Source organism: Dipodomys merriami, unplaced genomic scaffold, assembly GCF_024711535.1.
Source record: "Dipodomys merriami isolate MVZ:Mamm:240054 unplaced genomic scaffold, mDipMer1.0.p SCAF_20, whole genome shotgun sequence".
Taxonomy (NCBI): Eukaryota; Metazoa; Chordata; class Mammalia; order Rodentia; family Heteromyidae; genus Dipodomys; species Dipodomys merriami.
The window spans coordinates 4,571,507-4,593,498 of record NW_027203382.1 but is presented as its reverse complement, the minus strand read 5'-3'; positions in this window follow the sequence as shown (position 1 = coordinate 4,593,498).

Below are 21,992 nucleotides of genomic sequence, written 5' to 3'. Positions count from 1 at the left end.
GTAAAAATACTGAACAAAGGAGTTACAGTTACATGAGCAAGGTAATGAGTACATTTCCTACTAAGCATCCTCCTCCTTTGTTTTTCCTCTACCATTTCTTACCCATCCTTCAACTCCCCCCTCCCCACAAATTGTAAAGTTCGTTTTTCAATATAATGTCTTGTATGTTTCATTGTTACAGTGGGTAAACCTGTATCCTTATTTCAGCATTTTGTTATTTCCCTTTCCTTCCCCAAATTAGAAAAATGTATATGCAAGATGCAGGGCACCAACATCAAATACAGTGAAAACTGGGGTTATACTGTGAGAGAACATACAAGAGAAACAAAAAAAATCACATAGTACATTTTTATTTTTTTTTATTGTGAAAATACTGTACAGAGGGGTTACAATTACATGGGCAACATAATGAGTACATTTCTTATCAAGCATTGTAGCCTCCTCCTTTGTTTCCCCTTTCCATCACTTCCCATCCTCCCCCTGCCCCTCGTACATTTTAAATACGTTAAAAACAATAGCAAGAAAAACAAAAAACTTTGGTCCTTTTATTGTAATGTCATCTAAGTAATTTTGTAATTCATCTTTTGTTGAAATAAGGCTTCTATTCTTGAAGATATCTAGTAGGTGTCTTGTAATTCTGTCTATGGTTTGGTAGTATACGTTCCTGACTAATAATGGAGATCAATGATTTTTTTAATTACTTAGTTATAATTCATTATCTTTAGTGAACTGTGTTTCTTGTTCTGTACCTATTGAACTATTGATTGATTGATTTGCTGGTTTTGTTTTTTATTGATTTGTTAGACTTTTCTGTGTACAGAGTGTTAATCTGTTGCATATGAAATAAATTTGTATTGAAAATACCTTCTTTCCTTTGCTTTTTCCATTTTCTGAATGTATGATCTAAATCTTCATATGGGAAACTGCAATAAGTTTTCATTCTACTATTCAAGTGTTTTGATCACTTCAAGGCCTTGAAGATGTACTCTAATATTTCTTTCATGTTTATACTCAATTTTTAATTTTTTTCCTCAGTTCTGATACTTGAACTGAGGGCCTAAGCATTGTCCCTGAACTCCTTTGCTCAAAGCTAGCCCTCTACCATTTTCAGCCACAGCTCCACTCAAGTTTTTGAGTAGTTAAATGGAGTTGGGAATCTCTCGGGAATTTTTTTTTTTTTTGCTCATGCTGGCTTTGAACCGTGATCCTCAGCCTCCTGAATAGATAGGATTACAGGCCGGAGTTACCAACATTTGATATTAACTTTCATAATTACATCAGCATCCATCGTATATTTGCTTGTATATGTGTGTCAGTCCCAGGGCTTGAATTCAGGGCCTGGGTGTTGTTGCTGAGCTTTTTCACTCAAGGCTAGCACTCTACCTACTTCCTGGTTTTTGCTGGTTAATTGAAGATAGGAGTCTCATGGACTTTCCAGTTAGAAAGCCTCCTACTTAGCCTCCTGACCTAGGATTACAGGCATGAGCGGGCAGAGTCTAACCATCTACATTTTTTTTTCTTTTTAGATTTATAAAATTTTATTGTAACAGTCATATATAGAGGAATTACAATTACATGTCAGGTAATGGGTATATTTCCTTGTGAACACTCCCTCCCTTTCCCACTTTTTCCCTTCCTGACTTCCCTTGCTCCCAAGTTGTACAATTCATTTGCAATATGGTATCTAGTGTGTTTCATTGCTGAATTGGTTCGCACCATTTCCCACCATGCCCACCACTACTGAATGACTCTTCCACCATTTATGTTCTTCCTCTTCCCCTCTCCAAATCAGGTGAAGTTATATACAAAACAAAGGGTAAAAAACAGAGACAGAGGGAATAAACTAAAGAAAAAAAGGAAAGAAAAAATGGCAGAGTACTATAAAAAGGCTCTTGCTTCTATTTCGTGGAGTTCATTTTGATGAGCTTAATTTTACATATAAATATGCACATAGCTATTTAGCCCTTGTGATATTCTCCTAAGAATATCCACCTTTGTTCTCACTGTGTGAATATTTAGATGGCTATTTAATCATGTGCAGGTATAATTATTTGTCTTTTAGTAAACCATTGGGTTTCCTCATAGATTTATACACACATTTTAATTATTACAAAGTAGGAAAATCATGCAGCATATGTTTCTTTGGGTTTAGCTTACTTCGCTTAGTATAAAATTTTCCAAGCCTTTCCATTTTCTTACGAATGGGACAATATCATTCTTTCTGATGGAAACATAGAATTCCATTTTGTACATATACACCACATTTACTTTTCTTTTATTTATTTATATTTTTTTTGTCAGTCGTGGGGCCTGAACTCTGGGCCTGGGCGCTGTCCCTCAGCTCTTCAGCTCAAGGCTAGCGCTCTACCACTTGAGTCACAGCACCACTTCCGGCGTTTTCTGCTTATGTGGTGCTGAGGAATCAAACCCAGTCCCTCATGCATGCGAAGCAAGCACTGTACCACTGAGCCACCTTCCCAGCCCTACCAGATTTTCTTGATGCATTCATCCACTGAAGGGCCCCTGGGTTGATTCCATATCTTAGCTATTGTAAACAATGCTGCAATAAGCATGGTCATGCTGGTAGCCTCAGTGTAGCCGGGTTTGGGGGTCAGTTCTTTTGAAAGTAGTTTAAGAGATCTTGGTTCTCTTTTCCATTATAAATATCTAAATACCTACAACAATTTGTTAAAAGACTATCCTTACTGTCAGAATTTTAATGACACCTTCATGATAAATCAGATGATTGTAAATATGTGATATACTTCTAAATTCCTTATCCTGATTTATTACTTTGTGTCTGTCTTTATTAATTGTAATAAATTGTAACTTCATTTACATTTTCTGAATTCTTAATTACATCCTTTCTTGCGAAAGCCCATTTTATGTATTCCTTGTCAATAATCTCTTTTTCTTGATTTATTATCCCTTGACATAATTATGACCCACAGTAATTTTTTTAAAAAATGATAATGACTGCCAGGTGCTAGTGTTGTGCACCTGTAATCCTAGCCATTCAGGAGGCTGAGATGTAAGGATCACAATTGAAAGCAAGCTGGGCAGAAAAATCTGTGAGTCCTTTAATTATCCGCAAAAGAAAGTTTGAAGTGGAGCTATGGCTCAAGTGGTAGAGTTATACTTTGAGCAAAATTTGCAGGGACAGTGAATTCAAGGCCCAGGACTAGCACACAAGAAATGTTATGATGACAAGAATTGTAATTACATGTCCAAATTTAGATAAAAGCTAACAATTTTTCATATTGCCCAGTGCCTCCTAGGGAGTTGATGAACAATAAACATGGACATACAAACTTTACATGGGAATAGTAATGAAGAATAATTTAAAACAATCTAAATTATGGAGAAATATTATCACAACTGTATCTATGTGCTTACTAGCAAGAGAAAATTAGTTTGATCTATGTTTGGCCTCAATATTTGTAAGTAATAATAAAAAAGTTACCTGTTGTGCTGGGAAGGTGGCTCAGTGGTAAAGTGTTTGCCTTGCATGTGCATGAGGCCCTGGGTTTATTTTCTCAGTACCACATAAGCAGAAAAAGCCAGAAGTGACAATGTGGCTCAAGTGGTAAAGCAGTAGCCTTGAGTTGAAGAGCAGAGGGACAGCGCCAGGCCCAGTGTTCAGACCCCATGACCAACAACAACAGAAAAAGTTACCTGTTATAAATAGCCTTGTTACTGTAAATTACAACTTAGCAATTTATTTTAATAATTACAGTTTTGCACTTCATCATATAATCACTTTGAACTTGTTTCTGGTGAAAGATAGGCAAATCATTCTTCTACATGAGGATGTTTAGTATTCCCAGCACCATTGATTACAGATACTGTCATTGTCCAAGTATGTGTGCTTGATTCCTTTATACAAAAAATTTTGGCTATAGAAATGTAGATTTAATTCTTTGTCCCGTATTTTGTTAAATTGGTCTCTATAAGTTTCTAAGCCAGATTGATGCTATTTACTTTTCTCTGAACTTGCAAAGTGATATAATCCACTTTGTTCTTTTTGTTTAGAATACTTGTACTGTTTGAGTATTTTGTGGTTCCATACAAATTTTAGATTTTTTATATTTTGGTGAAATTTTATATAGAGATTGGATTAAAAGTGATTAACATGTTAGGTACATTGGACAAATTAACGTCATTTAATCTTCTAAATTACAAACAAAGGCAGATTTCACTTATTTATGTCTTTGTTCAGCAACACTTCATACTTTCCATTTCAGAGATTTTTCATCTCATTGGTTCAATTTATTTCTAAGTGCCTTCGTAGCTATAGTAAATGAGATCTTAATGAGATTTCAGACACATATTCATATTCCATTCCTGTCAATATTTGTACTAAATCCTTATTCTATTCTTTTTATCCCATATGACTCATTATATTAAATGAGCTATAATGTTTGCATATATGAATATTTTAGTGTGCATTTTACATATATGTACTTACATATATTTATACATAGGTAGGAGGTAGATATTTATATAGTTTAACTTTTCAATCCAACTTTCTTCATACTAGAAAGAATATATTTCCTTCTGTTTGTTCATTAACAATTCTTCTGCCTCCAAAAGATCTTATGAAAAATATTGCACTTAATACATATTTGTAAACTGATTAGACAAAATAATTTGTTAGTCTTTCCCCTAATATTTGTGAAAATGATAATGATCACTTAGTCTTTTTTATTACTCTTCAATCAGATCATTTTCAAAAGAGAAAAATTTGGGATAGCTCATCTTTAAGAAAGGTGACACTAAAATCAGAAATAAACTAGGGTCCAAATGTTGATATTTAATATTGCTCAGTTTCTTCCATGTTAGTAAAACATTGGCATTGGTTTGTCAAGATTAAGCTTCAAGTACAACTGAATGTAAAGGCCATGTCCATTTAGTAATGGTTATTCTTTCTGTAATGAATATTTTCCCCTTACATAGAGAATATGAATCTTACAGAAATGGAGCATTTTTTCACTGTGATAGAATGTACACAAAATGAAAGGAACCATTTAAGTGCACACTTTAGTGGTATTAAACTCATGATTTTTATTGTAAAGGTGATGTACAGAGAGGTTACAGTTACATAAGTCAGAAAATGAGTACATTTCTTTTTTAGCAGTGTCACCATAAATCCATATATATTAATGTTCAACCATTGACTTTATCTGTCTCAGAACTGTTTCATCATTCCAGATTTACAACTCTGTAAAACAATACCTTCCAATTGTCTTCTCTCCCAGGCATAGGTTTGCATTTTCTGTCTCTATGTACTTAACTATATTTCACACATGGCTTTATGAAGATGCCATTGTACATGATTTGTCTTTTGTGTCAGCTTCACTTCACTTGACACAATGTCCTTACATTTCTCCTATGCTTTACAAGTTGTAGTATGCATCAAAATTATATTCCACTTTAAGGATGAAATGTAATGTATTAGCTGCAGGTTAGATTTTGTATGACCAGAGCACATTTCTATTATTTCTGACTTTTAGATGTTCTGCATAACAGTGCTGTGGCCATAAGCATACAAATAACAATTAGATTGCTCACTTTTAAATTTGTTTTGTGCATATACTTAGAAGAGAAATTGTTGCATCACAAGTTAAATTTCTGAAGAACCGCCATAAATATTTCTACAGCATCTGTTCTGCTTTATTCTGTTCTGTTTTATATTCCCATTACCGGATACCAACAATCTTATTTTTCTATACTCATTCTTTTTATTTTTGCAATAATCATTTTAATAGACTTAAAGTGATCTTTTGAGGATTTTGGTGCTAATTTCCCTAATGCCTGATCATTTTGAGTCACTTTCCATGTGATTTATTGGCTATGTAACTTCTTAGGAAATATATCTGTTTATATCAGTGATTTTTAAATGGTTCTGTTTATCTTGATGAATTTTATGAAATCTTCATATATTCTATATGTTAATTTCTTATTTTTATAAGATTTTCTCTGTGTCTCCTTTTTTACTCTATTAATAATGTCCTTTAAGGCTTAATAATTTGTAATTTTCAAGAATTTCAATTTATCTGTATTGAAGTTTGTTGCTTGTTGTTTTAATGTCATATTAAAACTAAGTTCTATTAAATATAATAAAATCCTTGAATTAAGGTCTCAATTCCAGGAAAGTATCTCCACGCTGTGCCTCCAATCATTAGCTATTATCAACTTGTATTTCAGTCAAACTAATATTGGAATTTACGTGAGACATATTGTATAGTCAAAGATAAGACCAAAAAAAGATCATCTCTGTTATAAAATTCAGAAATGCTTTACATAACAAAAAATGTTATGTTTGTTTTGCTAAAGAAAGCTTTGAAATCGCCTAAGCTCAAGCATCTGATTTTCTCATGGCAATGATATTTAGTAATTCCACAAAACAGAGATAATATTAGAAATATTTTTTTCTAGAAATTCTGTAAATAATGACTAGAATAACTCTTTTAACTGTGATGTATTTTTTCAATATCTTCTTTTCATGGCAGTAATTGTCATGTTAGAGGTGAATAATTGCTGTAGTTAACTATCATTAGATTATAGAGAAATGACTTAACAGATTTTTATATAATAAACTATATTGCTCATTTCTCAGTCAACTTGCCGTCCAACTTCTGTGTGAATCAAAAGGTCTTATAATGGCTAAACCTAAATACAATCAGTATGGATTTAATAATCATGAATTCAGAACAGTATAGTACAAGTTTCTAAAGCCAAAGCATCTTCTTAAACTGTATTAGATCTTGGAGTCGGTACAAATACCATACAGAAACAAAAGGAAATTTTGTTTAGAATAAAAATTATCCTCAGTTGCAGTCTTTATATTTGCTTTTTATAAATTGAATACAATGTAACACTTTTTAAGAAAAATTTATAAACAATGGAATTCTATGCCTCCATCAGGAAGAATGACATTGCCCCATTTGTTAGGAAATGGAAAGACTTGGAAAAAATTATATTAAGTGAAGTAAGCCAGGCCCAAAGAAACATAGGTCCCATAGTTTTCCTTATTTGCAAATAACTAGTATATGTCTGAGTCAAGCAGAAAAGGTCAGATAAGTTGATGTTAGGGTAATGAACCCCAAGATAAGTATTCAAATGGGTTTTTTTTGTTTTTTTTTCCTTTCATGCAATTGTTTCACATATTTATAAGATGATTTCTATGTTGCTTTGTATGTCCCTCCCACACGGTATAACCCATTGCTTTCACTGTATTTAATGTTGGTATAATTTGTGGAGGGGAAGGGACAAAACAAATTGTTTAAGTAGGGATACAGGTGGATCCATTGCAACAATGAGATGTACAAGTCCTTATGTTGAAAAACGAACTTTACAACTTTGGTAGGGTGTGGGGGGAGGATGGGGTGGGGGTGGCAGGGAGTATGGGAAGGGATGGGAAGGAGAAACAAAGAGGAGGCAACAATGCTTGATAAGAAATGTACTCGTTATCTTGCCCATGTAATTGTAACTCCTCTGTACGGTATTCTCACAATAAAAAAAGAAAAAAGAAAAAGAAATGTGTAGAAACCCAGGAACATTTTCTATGAAAGCAGTATGAGAATTTAATTTATTTTCTCTTTTTGACTAATTTTAAGAACAAATGGATTGTCTTTCCTTGCAGAACTTAAATTGCTTTTTAATTACAAAAATATTTTTGAAAGCAAATCATTTTTCTTATTATAAATGTAATATATGTTCATTATTGAGCAAGAGGAAAGAATAAAGAATAATAAAATATCAAACTTAATCCCACTATCTGATGCTGCCCATGTTAGTACAATGTTGTATTCTCTTCTATAATTTTTGTTCTTTTTTATTTTAGTACTTACTAACAGAAAAATGTGATTCGGTTATCAATTTAATGTAGAATTATCAGGAGTTTCCTAGACTATTTTTTTTTTTACAATTGTGGGGCCTGAACTCTGGGCCTGGGTGCTGTCCCTCAGCTCTTCAGCTCAAGGCTAGCACCATACCACTTGAGCCACATAACCCTTCTGGCTTTTTTCTGCTTTTTTTTTGTGGGGCTAACGAATCAAACCCAGGGCCTCATGCATGCGAGGCAAGCACTCTACCACTTGGCCAACTTCCCAACCCCAACTATTATTTTTTGAATTGTGATTTTTGTCAATCTATATAAAATTCCAATATATAAATGTTATGACTTTTCTAGGTCACTAATGCTAGAATTTCTTGTTTCTGTTATGAGCAATTATAAAATTGTCCAGAGTCTTGTTTTTGAGCAAGAGAAATTTGAATCAAACTTAGAAAACTACAGACGAGAAGTATTTTATTATAATAACACTAGTTTACCTCATGTACTTGAAGAGCAACACAAACAACAAACACATGAAGAAAAGTGAGGTTACAGAAGCATTCGGGAGACAGATGAAGGTAGGGTTTCAGCTGCAATAATGCTATTATTTTTATCTTTGATTATCCCTTTTCAGCCTATTTTGTTACCAAGTGCATATTGGTCTCCATCACCATCTGGCCACTTAATAGTCTTTAAGCATTACTTTTAAATTTTTTTCAAAAAAGAACATATTTGACATGAACAAATACATGTTTCACTATTTTCACAAAAACTTTAATTGCTCTACTTACAGTCAACCCACTCATGCCTAAGCCATAGATTACTATCTTCTATCAAAGAGTGAGACTATGATTCATCATAGGGAATGGCTTCTAAGACACATGGTGGGGCACTGTGCTCTGCTTACTAGCACACAATATTAAACTCAGCCTACATCAAAGTCTGTGAAAAAATGCTTGGGATAAGTTCTGAAATGGGGGGTAACACTTATTAACCCAATGAACAATTCAAGATATTTCATAGGCATTGTATGTTTTCTCCTAGAATTGTATAATCAACTATTTAAAAAAAGAGTTTATTGGCTATTTTATAAATCACATCAGAGCACCTTTACAACGTTTGTGAAATTACTAGCTGTTACACGTACATCATTTTTCTATTGATGAATAGCAAAGCATAACAAACACTGGTCATCCCACAGTTCTGGAATAACTCAAAGTTCTTTTAAGGATTCAGGACATAGGCCAATGACCAGGCTAACTTAGTCTCTGAGATTCAAGAGCAGTACATGAGCCGTACTCCCTGGCCATTACTTTATGAAACATAAATTGACATATAAAAGTACTTATTAAGGGCTGGGAAGGTGGCTCAGTGGTAGAGCACTTGCCTTGCATGCATGAGGTCCTGAGTTTGATTCCTCAGCAACATATAAGCAGAAAAAAAAAAAAGAGTCGGAAGTGGTGCTGTGGCTCAAGTGATATGTGCTAGCCTTGAGCTGAAGAGCTGAGGGACAGTGCCCAGGCCAAGTTCAGACTCCACGACCGGACCCAAAAAAAATTAATAAATAAAATAAAAAATAAAAGTACTTATTAAATTTACAACTGATACACAAATGACTTTTCTCCAAGGCTTCCTCTTACACTTTCAAAAATAGCATTTTTTGTGAAAGAAAAATGAATGAAAATAGATAATTATATTCCCAATAATGAATGTCTCTAATGAGAAATTATAGGAAAGTTAGTGTTATTTTTGTAATGTTCATTATTGAAATCGAGACTATATACAAAAAACCCCAAACCTGACAAAATGAAACTGACTCTGATAATAAATTATCCAAAATGTTAGAATATCATGTAGTCCAGGCAGCCAGAAGGAGTTATTGTATGACATCAAACTACTTCTATTACTATCTAGGAGTAAGTTCTAAATAGGCAAAAGGAGATTTCTGGTTTCTTTTTCACTTCATTCAATGTTTAGTACTCCCAATAAACTCTGCTTCCAAATATTATAACACATGAATTTGTGGGTTCAGTTTACAAACCATGAACCTTGTGTTGACACATTTCAACCACCCTTCATGGAGACTGCTTAGGAAAAAAATTGCTTTAGGTTCTTGGCTCTAACTCTGTATACTTGATTTTAGGTGATGCTCTACCACATTCAAGAATTGAATAATACCTACATTTGCAAATAATGGCCAAAATGGCCTTTGTCTAGAGCTGTCTTCTATGCTTACTTTGTTCAAAAATTCTCACTCCCTTCTACTAAAAGGGTATTTCTTAAATTTTAAGAAGCCATAAAAGAGTTTTACCAAAGGGTTTTTTTTTAATATAAGTATCAGGCTGTCATCTGTCACCACATGGTGATGCATTTAATAACGCATTTGCTTTCTTCCTGTAGTAATTCTTGGTACTGGCTTCCTTTAAAGCTGTTACACATATTTGTAGGTAAAAATTGGAGAAACCGTTAAAAATAAAATCTGCAAATCAAGGACAAACTCTCCACAAAATAGAGAAATAATGGTCCATTTTGATTAGTAAAGAACATTAAGTTAGGGGTTATACCCTGGGGGAGGGACATAAAAAGCAACATAGAAATCATCTTATAAATATGTTAGAAACAATTTCATGAAAGAAAAAAAAAACATTTGAATACTTGGGGTTCATTCTCCTAACATCAACTTATCTGACCTTTTCTGTTTGACTCAGATATATACCAGTTATTGCAAATAAGGGAAATCGCTTTCACTATATTTGATGTTGGTATAATTTGTGGAGGGGAAGGGCAAAAACAAATCGTTTAACTGGGGATACAGGTGGACCCATTGCAACAATGAGATGTACAAGTTGTTATGTCGAAAAACGAACTTTACAACTTTGGTGGGGGGTGGGGAGAGGATCCGGTGGGGGGGGGGAAGAGGGGGAGTATGGGAAGGGGAAACAAAGAGGAGGCAACAATGTTTGATAAGAAATGTACTCGTTATCTTGCCCACGTAATTGTAACTCCTCTGTACGGTATTCTCACAATAAAAAGAAAAGAAAAAGAACATTAAGACAAGCTATAATAAACATAACAAGCAATTCACTTAGGAGATTACAAAACATAACAGATTTTATCCTTTTATGAAGGTGGGAAAGTGCAATCTATTACATGTGTGTTAATTATCTTTATCTAGAGAGGAAATACATTTTTGTACCTTCTTGAGAAGCAGCTGAATTTAATTCTGAGCCTAGCATCTAAGATAAACCCTTAAGTAAGAAGGCAGCATGCCAATATCCTTGAGCTCATATTTACATAGATTACAACAGGTATACAAAGAAAGACAAATTTGTAGTGTAAAACTGTCACATACACTCATTTAGCTTAAAAGATTCATACATCATATCTAGTTATCTGAAGGAAACACTGGGAGAAAAGAAGGGAGGAGTCCTTACATGACAAGGGAGTAAGATTATATCAGTAGGATACTAAAATGGGCTGTTATAAGGTCAAAGCTAGAATAATGTATATTAACATATAAAGATTCAGTTATTATATAAAACCAGAGTATATGGACTATACTACCATATATATGCTTATATAATTTTTAACATCAAATTGTATTGGAAACATATATGTATGCATATATATATACATATATAAATATATATGTCCCTTCTCTTGTCACTGATTTTTATGGGCCTCATGAGACAAATATTGCTATTAAATATCTTCCTTTAAGTAAAACTATTTCCCTATCGTCATTTATTTGTGATACTCCAAAGCAGACAAGGTTGATTTTAATTTCATCTGTTCATCCAATTACAAATCTATAAAATGGGGAATATAACCTGCTAATATTAAATTTGTAAAGAATTACCTTCTAAAGAATAGCACTAGAAATAAGTCAAGCTTTTTCTCTAATAATCCAGACCTGAGATGTCTACTAAAATAACTGCACATGTCTAGGACAAGCAGAGTAGATCATAGGCTATGTACATTCGACCATATGAAATAATGTTAAGCAAAATGTACCCCAAGACAGGGACACAAGAGGTCCCCTCCTTTCTTGCTAGTGTTTTTAATGTACTTACAATACACTATGTAATTCTTTTGTTTCTATTGTATGTTGTTCCCCCATGGTATAACCACTCTTTTCACTGGATTTGATGCCGGTGCTCTGCACCTTGTATATATATTTTTGTAATTTGGGGAGGGGAAGGGATATTGCACAACGCTTAAATGAGGATGCAGGCTGACCCATTGTGACGACAAGATGTACAGGACACTATGTTGAAAACAAACTTTATAATGCCGGAGTGGGGGAGGGGCCGGAGCAGTGGGGGAGGTGAGGAAGAAGTGATGGTAGGGGAAAACGGAGGCGGTAACAATGCTGCTAGGAAATGTACTCATTACCTTACTATTGTAACTGTAACCCCTCTGTACAACATTTGTACAATAAAAAATTAATAATAATAAAAAATAGACAATAAGTTCAACAACTGATCCTTTAATCAGTTCAACAACTGATTCTTTAACTTTTTTACAAAAATTAGTCAAAATTTGTATTAAAATGTGAAGATGCATAAAACTTTTATAAAATGAAATTTCATCGTGCTGTTGGAATGATATTTTATGTACTATGAGTCATGCCAGTCTTAGTTACTCAGAAGGCTGAGATCTGAGGATCATGGTTTAAACTTAGCCTGGCAACAAAGTCAGTGAGACTCTTATCTCCAATTAATGACCAAAAAGGAAAATAGAACAGTACTAGCCTTGAGGGGAAGAAACAAAACAAAACAAAATAAAACAAAACAAAACAAAAAAGAACACCTAGGGACAGATCTCAGGCCCTGAGATCAAGGCTCAGAACCAGCACTAGAAAAAGTGATTTCAGTTCATATACTGGGAATGTGAAGCATGCTTACAATTACACACACACGCACACACACACACACACACACACACACACACAACACACACACAACGTACCTCTGTTTTAATTTGATAGCTTAGTTCATTCTATTTTTTTCTACACCTTGATATAACATTGTACTGTGCTTCTTTGAACATTTTATGTTGACAGCAGCAATAGTGCTAATATTTGGATAAACTATAATGGGTAATTAATCCTGAATACTTATTTATAATGAAATTAATACTTTAGCAAATGTAAATGTAATTGTTATCTATGCACTTCAAATGCTTGCTACTGATGAAGACTTTGAAAGATTAGTAGTACAATTCCAGAAAAAATGAAAGAGACAGAGATAAAAATAGAAAAAGATTAAAGATACCAGAAGATACATTGAAAAAAGAGCAAAAATTAACATTTCTGTAGCAAAGAAAAAAGACCAACTGTAATGTGTAAAATTTATTTTAGAGCTAAATTAGCCATCAATATATGCTTTTTTATCTTACACTATGAATCTAACAAGTAATTTTTTTCTCAGCATTTAAAATGTAAAAACTATTCATTTGACTTAAAATCAAATATTAAACATTTTTGTATGTGTGTGTGTGTGTGTGCGTGTGTGAGAGAAAGAGAGACAGAGAGAGGGGGGAAAGAGAGAGAGAGAGAGAGAGAGAGAGAGAGAGAGAGAGTGTCCTGAGGCTTGAACTCAGGGCCTAAGCACTATCTCTGAGCTTCTTTTGCTACCACTTAAGCCAAAGCTACAAGTCCATATTTTTGGTGGGGATTGTTGGAGATTAGAGTCTCATGGACTTTCCTGCCCCAGCTGGCTTCAAACCAGGGTTACAAGTGTGAGCCACCAGTACCTTGTTAAAAATTTAATTTTATAAATAAAGTTTATGTTTAAACAATGTTTAAGAAAGTTTGAACCAGTCATGGAAATGCCTAGGTTATAACCCCATTTACTCAGAACAATAAGATCTGATCATTGTACTATGAAGCCAAGCTAGGAAGAATAATCTGTGAGACTCCATCTCCAAAATAGCCAGCAAATATCTAGGTTGGAAGTGGGAGTGTGATTTGGACAGTAGAAAACCAGGTTCAAGTAAGCAAGTCAAATGCAAGTGTGAAGTCCCAGAGTTAAAACTACAGTGTCAATAAAAAAATACTAAAGTAGATAAAACTATGTTAACTGTTAAATCTCTTGAATCTGTCCAAGAAGAATTTAGAAAAATCTGAAATAATCATTTTAATCAGAATGCATGGCTTTCTAACTGTGTTTTTAAGAATCTTCATTTGGTGAAAATTTCAAACTGGAGAGAGGTGTTTCTTTAACTTTACTGGCACAGTGTGCCAGGCTCTGAAAGCAAGTTTATAAAAAGGGAAGTGGCAATGGGTATCAAAGTTGTTCAAAGCATGCTTGTATATGCTCTGAATCACTGGTAGATAGGAAAAGATTAAAAATACAAGTAGAAGGAAATATCCACAACTTGAGGATTTCTTCCCAATGCTTTATTAAATCTGGAAGTGCTTTATAGAAATTGCTGTGCAATTCAGTCCAGTCAATATTTACTTCGGGCAAAAGACTACTTATAAGAACTACTTGCTCTCTACTGTCCCAACAGTAGAGAGCAGCAGCATTATTCCACTTTCATCAATACTGTGTTTTATACAAAAGGAACACACTTGCAGTTCCAAAGAAAGGAAAAACTGATTTGTGACTTAACTAAGCAGGTATGGGTATTCATCTTGAAATGGAAATGATTAGTAATATACACCACTTATAAAAGCTGATAACATTTTTCACTTCAGCCCATATGAATAACATTTTAATGGTAATAAATGACAATTTTTCTAACTATAAAGTCATGTTAATATTCTTATTTGTGGTTGATTTTAATTGATGTACTTTTTAATTTATTTTTATATGATATTGGTTTTCAGGGATACTGAATTTTTTTTCCTGTGTCAGGGTTATCTTGAGAAGCAAATGAAGTCATATGAAGTCTTGGTTTTCTCCTTTAAAAAGAATGACCATTGAGTAGAAGAATATAATTGGTCTTAGATGTTCTCAGGAAGAACATCTGAAGTCTAATGTCTGTAAATCTGCGGTACAGATCTATAAGCAGAGAGCATGAACAAATCTAACAAAGCAAGAACAACTGTAGGAAAACATGAACAGACAAAAGAAACATGCATAAATGAAAAAAAAACATGTAGAAACTAAAAAATCTTTCTGAACCAATACAAGTTTTATTCTAAGAATTCACCTTAATAATCTAATATCTTAATTTGGAGACATTTTTGTTCCCATTTGTATTATCTTCAGAGAATAAAGGCTATATTTTATCTGGCATTTGTTTCATTACTTTTGTCAGTCATGTTTCAGATAGAGGAATCCAAACCATAGAAGTAATAAAATTGGGATTATCATGCAGAAAAAAAAAACACTACATAGGCAACATTCCCAAAGCAATTAATGTTTCATTTCTTTTCTGCCTCTGGCTTTCTATCCACTCAATTTTTTTCATTCTCAAAGATGTAAGGAGAAACTATTTCTATTAAAACATTACTTGTCCTTAAATCCTAGATCATTCTCATTTTCCCTTACTACTATTTTTAACCGTAGTTTTGCAATATTCTTTCACAAATATGAGATTTGATCTGCCACTATTTCTTTTGATAATATGCAGAGTCCGTAAAGCATTTGACAACCACCATCCATATTGTTGCTGCTGATACTGAGTGTCTCTGGAGCAGGTTTATTCTTTTGCTTCCCTCTGATTTCTACAGGAATCTTTAGGTTTTTTTTATTTGAAAATATGTAAAAAGAAAAATTTATTTGGCCTCAGAGACTTTATATTCTAATTAGATGAACAAAGTTTTTATTATCAGAATCCAAAAGAAAAATGATTTTAATACAAATTACCACTAATCGCTTTAATAGAAATTGGCAGATGCTGCTAAGATACAAAAGAAAATAGTTTTTTTTTCCTAGACAAAAATGTTTTTTCTCCCAAAGAGAGGAAAGAAATCTTCCAGTCAAGAAATAGGCAGGATCAAGGAGAGCTCCTATTCCTTCCACTTTGGAAAGCAGTATGGAGGTTCCTCAAAAGACTCCACATAGAGCTCCCCTATGACCCAGCAATCCCACTTTTGGGCATTTACCTAAATGATCACAAACAAGGCCATACTAAAGCTACCAGCACACTATCTTTATTGCAGCATTATTTACCATAGCTAAGATATGGAACCAAACCAATGCCCTCAGTAGATGAATGGATCAAGAAAATGTGATATATATATACAATATATATATATATGTATATATATATATATATATATGAACTCTATGCCTCCATCAGAAAGAATGGCATCACCCCATTTGTTAGGAAATGGAAAGACTTGGAAAAAATTATATTAAGTGAAGTAAGCCAGGCCCAAAGAAACATAGGTCCCATGCTTTCCCTCATTTGCAATAACTAGTATATGTCTGGGACAAGTGGAAAAGGCCAAAAGCTATGTATGTATGACCAGATAAGATGAGGTTAAGCGAAATAAACCCCAAGATAGAGACACAAGTGTTTTTTTTTCTTGCTTGCTATTGTTTCTAACGTACATAATGTACCATGTGATTTTTTTGTTGCTTTGTATGTTCCTCCCCCATAGTATAACCCCTGTTTCAACTGTATTTAATGTCGGCGCCCTGAATCCAGCCCAGTTAGGAAAGCCTATCAGACTCTATCTCCAATTAACCAACCATTAAAGAGCCAGAAGTGGAGCGGGAGTGGTAGACTGCAAAGCTTGAGCGCAAAAGAGCAGGGACAGTACTCAAGACCTGAGTTCAAGCCCCAGGACTGGACTGGTGTGCGCGCGCACGCGCACACACACACACACACACACACACACACACACACACACACACACACACACAGACTAATCACAAAATAAAATTATACACACAGTATACACAAGATGCCAACTGTACAATGGGTTGAGTGTATTTCCTTATTAATGAGAAACTCTGTAAACTATAAAAATAAAAATAAAAACATAAAGCAAGTTAGTGTTGAATTAACAATGATTTTACATAAAAAAAAAATAGACGTCCTTCAAACACACATTCTAGCTGTTATTTCTACTACTTTGTTCCCAACTTTCTTTTTGCACCATAAATGATGTAAATAGCAGGGTTTTTAAACTAAGTTATCTTTAAATACAGATATATTGGTATTTAACTATTTCATGTGACTACTGTCTCCCAAATAAAAGCGAAGATCGGTTCGATATTTGCAATTTAAATATCTCAAGTGTAGTTGATAATGATTTATGGCATATTTGCTGTATTGAGATATGTTTCTTTGCTTCTACTTTAGTTAATTAACACAGAAGTTGGAATAGATTCTCTGTGTAAAATGGCACTACTTGTGATGATTGGGGTTTTCTTGAATTTTCTTCCCTAGAACAGATGACATTTTTTTATAATAATGAATAGAAATTAAACACTTAAACTTTTCTCATGAGAAATCATAGAGAGAAAAATCTAATGAATACATTTTGAAGCTGGAGAGTGATAAAGCTCAATAATGAAGGAAGCAAATAATCATTTTACATGTGAAGAAAACAATCCCTTGACTTGTACAATGATATTTAGAAAATTGACCTCCATAGCACCATCCCCAATCCCTCTTTAAGCTCTTTTTATCCTCGCTTGGAGATAGAAACTTATGCTATAACTTCCCCACAGCTTTTAGTGGGTTCTACAATTATTTATTTCAAGGTTCCCAGAAAAACTTACAAACTTCTTATAATTGGCCCATTCCTGAAATTATTGTTCAAAAATAAAGTCTATCTATCTACATATTACAAAACCTTTCCATGTTTTTTTTTCTAAAATGGAGTCAAATGTGTGATCCATTATGCAATTTGAAGGGTCTTTATGCCAACCTGTCTGTCATCAGTTCAACAAATTGATCAATTGTGTGAAGTTTTTAAATTATATTTGATCATATTTTATAACATTTATATTTTATGGAAATCCTGAATTCATTTAGATGCACTGGAATTCATCTTTCAAAAATCTTTCATCACCTATTTTTGCCTGTATAACTCTCTTTATGTATTTACTTTAGACTTCCATCGCTTGGCAAAGTTCAAAATATTTATCAACTCATAAAGTTCTATTGTGAATATGGCAGCTCAGAGCTTTCCTAAACAAATGATGAAGCATGGTAAGTTTTCTTCCTCTGTTCATAAGCAAAATTGCTTTTTCTTATAATAGATTATGAAGATAGATCATACCAATTTTTAAAAGTATACTGGGATCATATAATATTTGCTAAAGGCCAGCTTATATTGAGGAACTGAATTTGGTTGAGAAAATTATTATTTTCCAACCCTGAAACCTTTACAGACTATTGACCACCAAAATAGGCTAATATTTCTTTAAAATAGCTAGCAACACTAAGCAAAGTTAAATAATATCCTCCATCAGTTTTCAAGGAAAAATAAATCCACTTTGTCTGTCAATCACCTCAAGGGGATAGTTTAATTGAATTTCCACTATAGCCTGTTGTTCCATTCAAGCTTAACATGACTGAAAGAAAGTAGCTACAGAGCCCAAGCTTGAGATCATCTTGGAGCCATATATGAACACAAGGGTGTGAATCAATACTATTCCTTCCTAAATCCACACTTTTATTTTTACCAGAAAAGACAAAATAATGTCTTTGTCTTTGAAACAATAGAAATATTTATTCATTTTGTTATTTTCAATAATTGAGGACTGCTTCTGAAAATGAAATGAAGGAATTTATTTTTAAATTTTTTGATGGTGACAAGTAAATAGGTTGCGGTAACTACCATGCAAAGCAGAATATATCCTATTTGCATTACCTCACAGTTTTCTTCAAGGTCTCCTTATAGTTTTCTATTCTGCTCCACATAGTAACAATAATTTTCTAACACCTGACTCCAATAACAACTTCTACCAAATTCTCATCTGTAGTTTCTTAATCTCAAATTACATCTTCAGGTTGTAAGTTTCAGTCATTTGTAGCTCAAACTTTTATGTGACTGTATGCTATTGCATCCCATGATCATATTACCTTTCATCTATTTACATAGATGAAAACATTTTGTGTGTGTGTGTGCTTGTTTTAGCAGTGGTTAGCCCTTATGAATATTATATAGCTATGAATAAACTTGTAAACTTTTTAAAGGGCTTATGTTTTCTTTTTATCCTGGAAATTAAATATAGAGCCACTGAATGAATACATGTTTAAAAGAAACAGCCAAATATTTTCTAGAAAACAGGAGTCCCATATAACTCCTAACTACAATATGATGGACTTCCATTTTGGCCATAAAACACTATGAAAATATATTCCACGAACTTTACAACCTTTAGTGGGGGGATAGGGTGAGTGGTGGGGAAGGTGGGGGAGGGAAGAGATAGTGGGACAACACCAAGGAAGGGAATGATTGGCAAGGAAGCAATGATTGGCAAGTAATGTACTCATTGCCCTACTCATGTAACTGTAACTTCTCTGTACAGCATAGTTACAATAAAAAAGAAAATATATTCCAGCTTGGAATTTAGAATTCAAGCTTTAAAGACCCACAAAAGTCATAGGGTTTTTATGCTAGGTATATAGTAGAATGACTTCAGGGAATTTTGAGGAAATTTTAAAGAATTTCTCAGAAAATAAAGGCTGTATATGACAAAACTACAGCCAGCATTATACTCAATGGTGAAAAACTAAAGCCATTTCCTTTTAACTCAGGAACAAGACAAGGATGCCCACTCTCTCCACTTCTCTTCAATCTAGTATTAGAATGCCTAGCTACAGCAATAAGACAAGATGCAGACATAAAGGGGATCCAAATAGGGAAAGAAGAAATAAAACTCTCCCTCTTTGCAGATGACATGATCTTGTATTTAAAGAATTCCATAGACTCCACTCCCAAATTACTCAAGCTGATTCAAAACTTTGGCAAAGTAGCAGGTTATAAAATTAACCCCCAAAAATCAATGGCTTTTCTGTATGCCAACAATGAGAAAAGTGTGGCTGAAATTAGGAAAGCAACTCCATTTGTAATAGCCCCACAAAAAATAAAATACCTAGGAATTAACTTAACTAAAGAAGTGAAGGACCTCTATGATGAAAACTTTAAAATCTTGAAAAAGGAAATCAACACAGAACTAAAAAAATGGCAAAGCCTCCCATGCTCCTGGATTGGCAAGATTAACATCGTGAAAATGGCAATACTTCCCAAGGCTATCTACAAATTCAACGCAATATCTATCAAAATTCCAACCTCATTCTTCAAGGAAATAGAAGAGGCAATCCAAAAATTCATATGGAACAATAAAAGACCCCGAATAGCAAAAACGCTCCTCAATGGAAAGAACACTGCTGGAGGAATATCAATACCAAACTTCAAACTCTACTATAAAGCCATAGTAATCAAAACAGCTTGGTATTGGCATAAGAACAGACCTCAGGATCAATGGAATAGAATTGAAAACCCAGAAATGAACCTACAGACCTATAGCCATCTAATCTTCGATAAGGGAGCTAAAACAATAGAATGGAACAAAGACAGCCTCTTCAGTAAATGGTGCTGGCAAAACTGGTTAACTAAATGTACAAAACTAAAGCTAAATCCTTATATATCACCCTGCAGCAGAATCAACTCCAAATGGATCAAAGACCTTGAACTCAAAGCAGACACTCTGAAAACATTACAGGATGAAATCGGAGAAACCCTATGTCTCCTTGGCTCAGGCCGAAATTTTTTGAATAGAGACCCGGAAACACAACAAATCAAAGAAAGGTTGGACAAATGGGATTGCATAAAGTTGCAGAGCTTCTGCAGGGCAAATGACATAGCTAGCAAGATCAATAGAAAACCCACAGATTGGGAGAAGATCTTTACTAGTCATACAATGGACAAGGGTCTCATATCTAAAATATACTTGGAACTCAAAAAATTAAACCCCCCAACAACAAATCCTCAAAGAAACAACTGCCCAATAAACAAGTGGGCGAAAGACTTAAAGAGAAACTTCTCTGAAGAAGAAAGAAGGATGGCCAATAGACACATGAAGAAATGCTCAACCTCCCTAACCATAAAAGAAATGCAAATCAAAACAACATTGAGATATCACCTCACCCCAGTTAAAACGGCAAAAATCAAGAACTCTAACAACAACAGATCCTGGAGGGGATGTGGACAGAAAGGAACCTTACTTCATTGTTGGTGGGAATGTAAACTTGTTCAACCACCTTGGAAAGCAGTATGGAGGTTCTTCAAAAGAATTCACATAGATCTCCCCTATGACCCAGCAATCCCACTTTTGGGCATTTACTCAAATGTTTACAAAGAAGACCACACTAAAGCTACCAGCACAACAATGTTTATTGCAGCATTATTTACCATAGCTAAGATATGGAACCAACCCAGATGCCCCTCAGTAGATGAATGCATCAAGAAAATGTGGTATATATACATAATGGAATTCTATGCCTCCATCAGAAAGAATGACATTGCCCCATTTGTTAGGAAATGGAAAGGCTTGGAAAAAATTATATTAAGTGAAATAAGCCAGGCCCAAAGAAACATAGGTCCCATGGTTTCCCTTATTTGCAATATCTAGTATATGTATGAGTCAAGCGGAAAAGGTCAGATAATGTGATGTCAGGAAAATGAACCCTTAGATATGTATTTTAATGTTTTTTTCTTTCATGCATGTGTTTCTAACGAATTTATAAGATTATCTCTTTGTTGCTTTGTATGTCCCTCCCCCACAGTATAACACCTGCTTTCACTATATTTGATGTCAGTATAACTTGTGGAGGAGATGGGAAAAAACCAGTTGTTTAAGGATACAGGTGGACCTGTTGCAACAATGAGAAGTACAAGTTGTCATGTCCAAAACGAGCTTTACAATGTTGATGGGGGTGGCCGGGGGGGGGGAATGGGGGGAAAGAGAAGGATTGGGATTGGGGGAAAGGGAGGTGGCTGGGAAGGGATGTGAAGGGTAAACCAAAAGAGGAGGCTGCAATGCATGGTAAGAAATGTATGCATCATCCTGCCCATGTAATTGTAACTCCTCTGTACAGTATGTTCACAAATTAAATTAAATTTAATTTTTAAAAAAAGAAAAAAAATAATTTCTCCGAGAAAATTTAAGAATTCTTCTAATAATAAGTTTCATGTTTGTCTTCTTACTTGCAGGCACTTTAGAACCATTAGTTA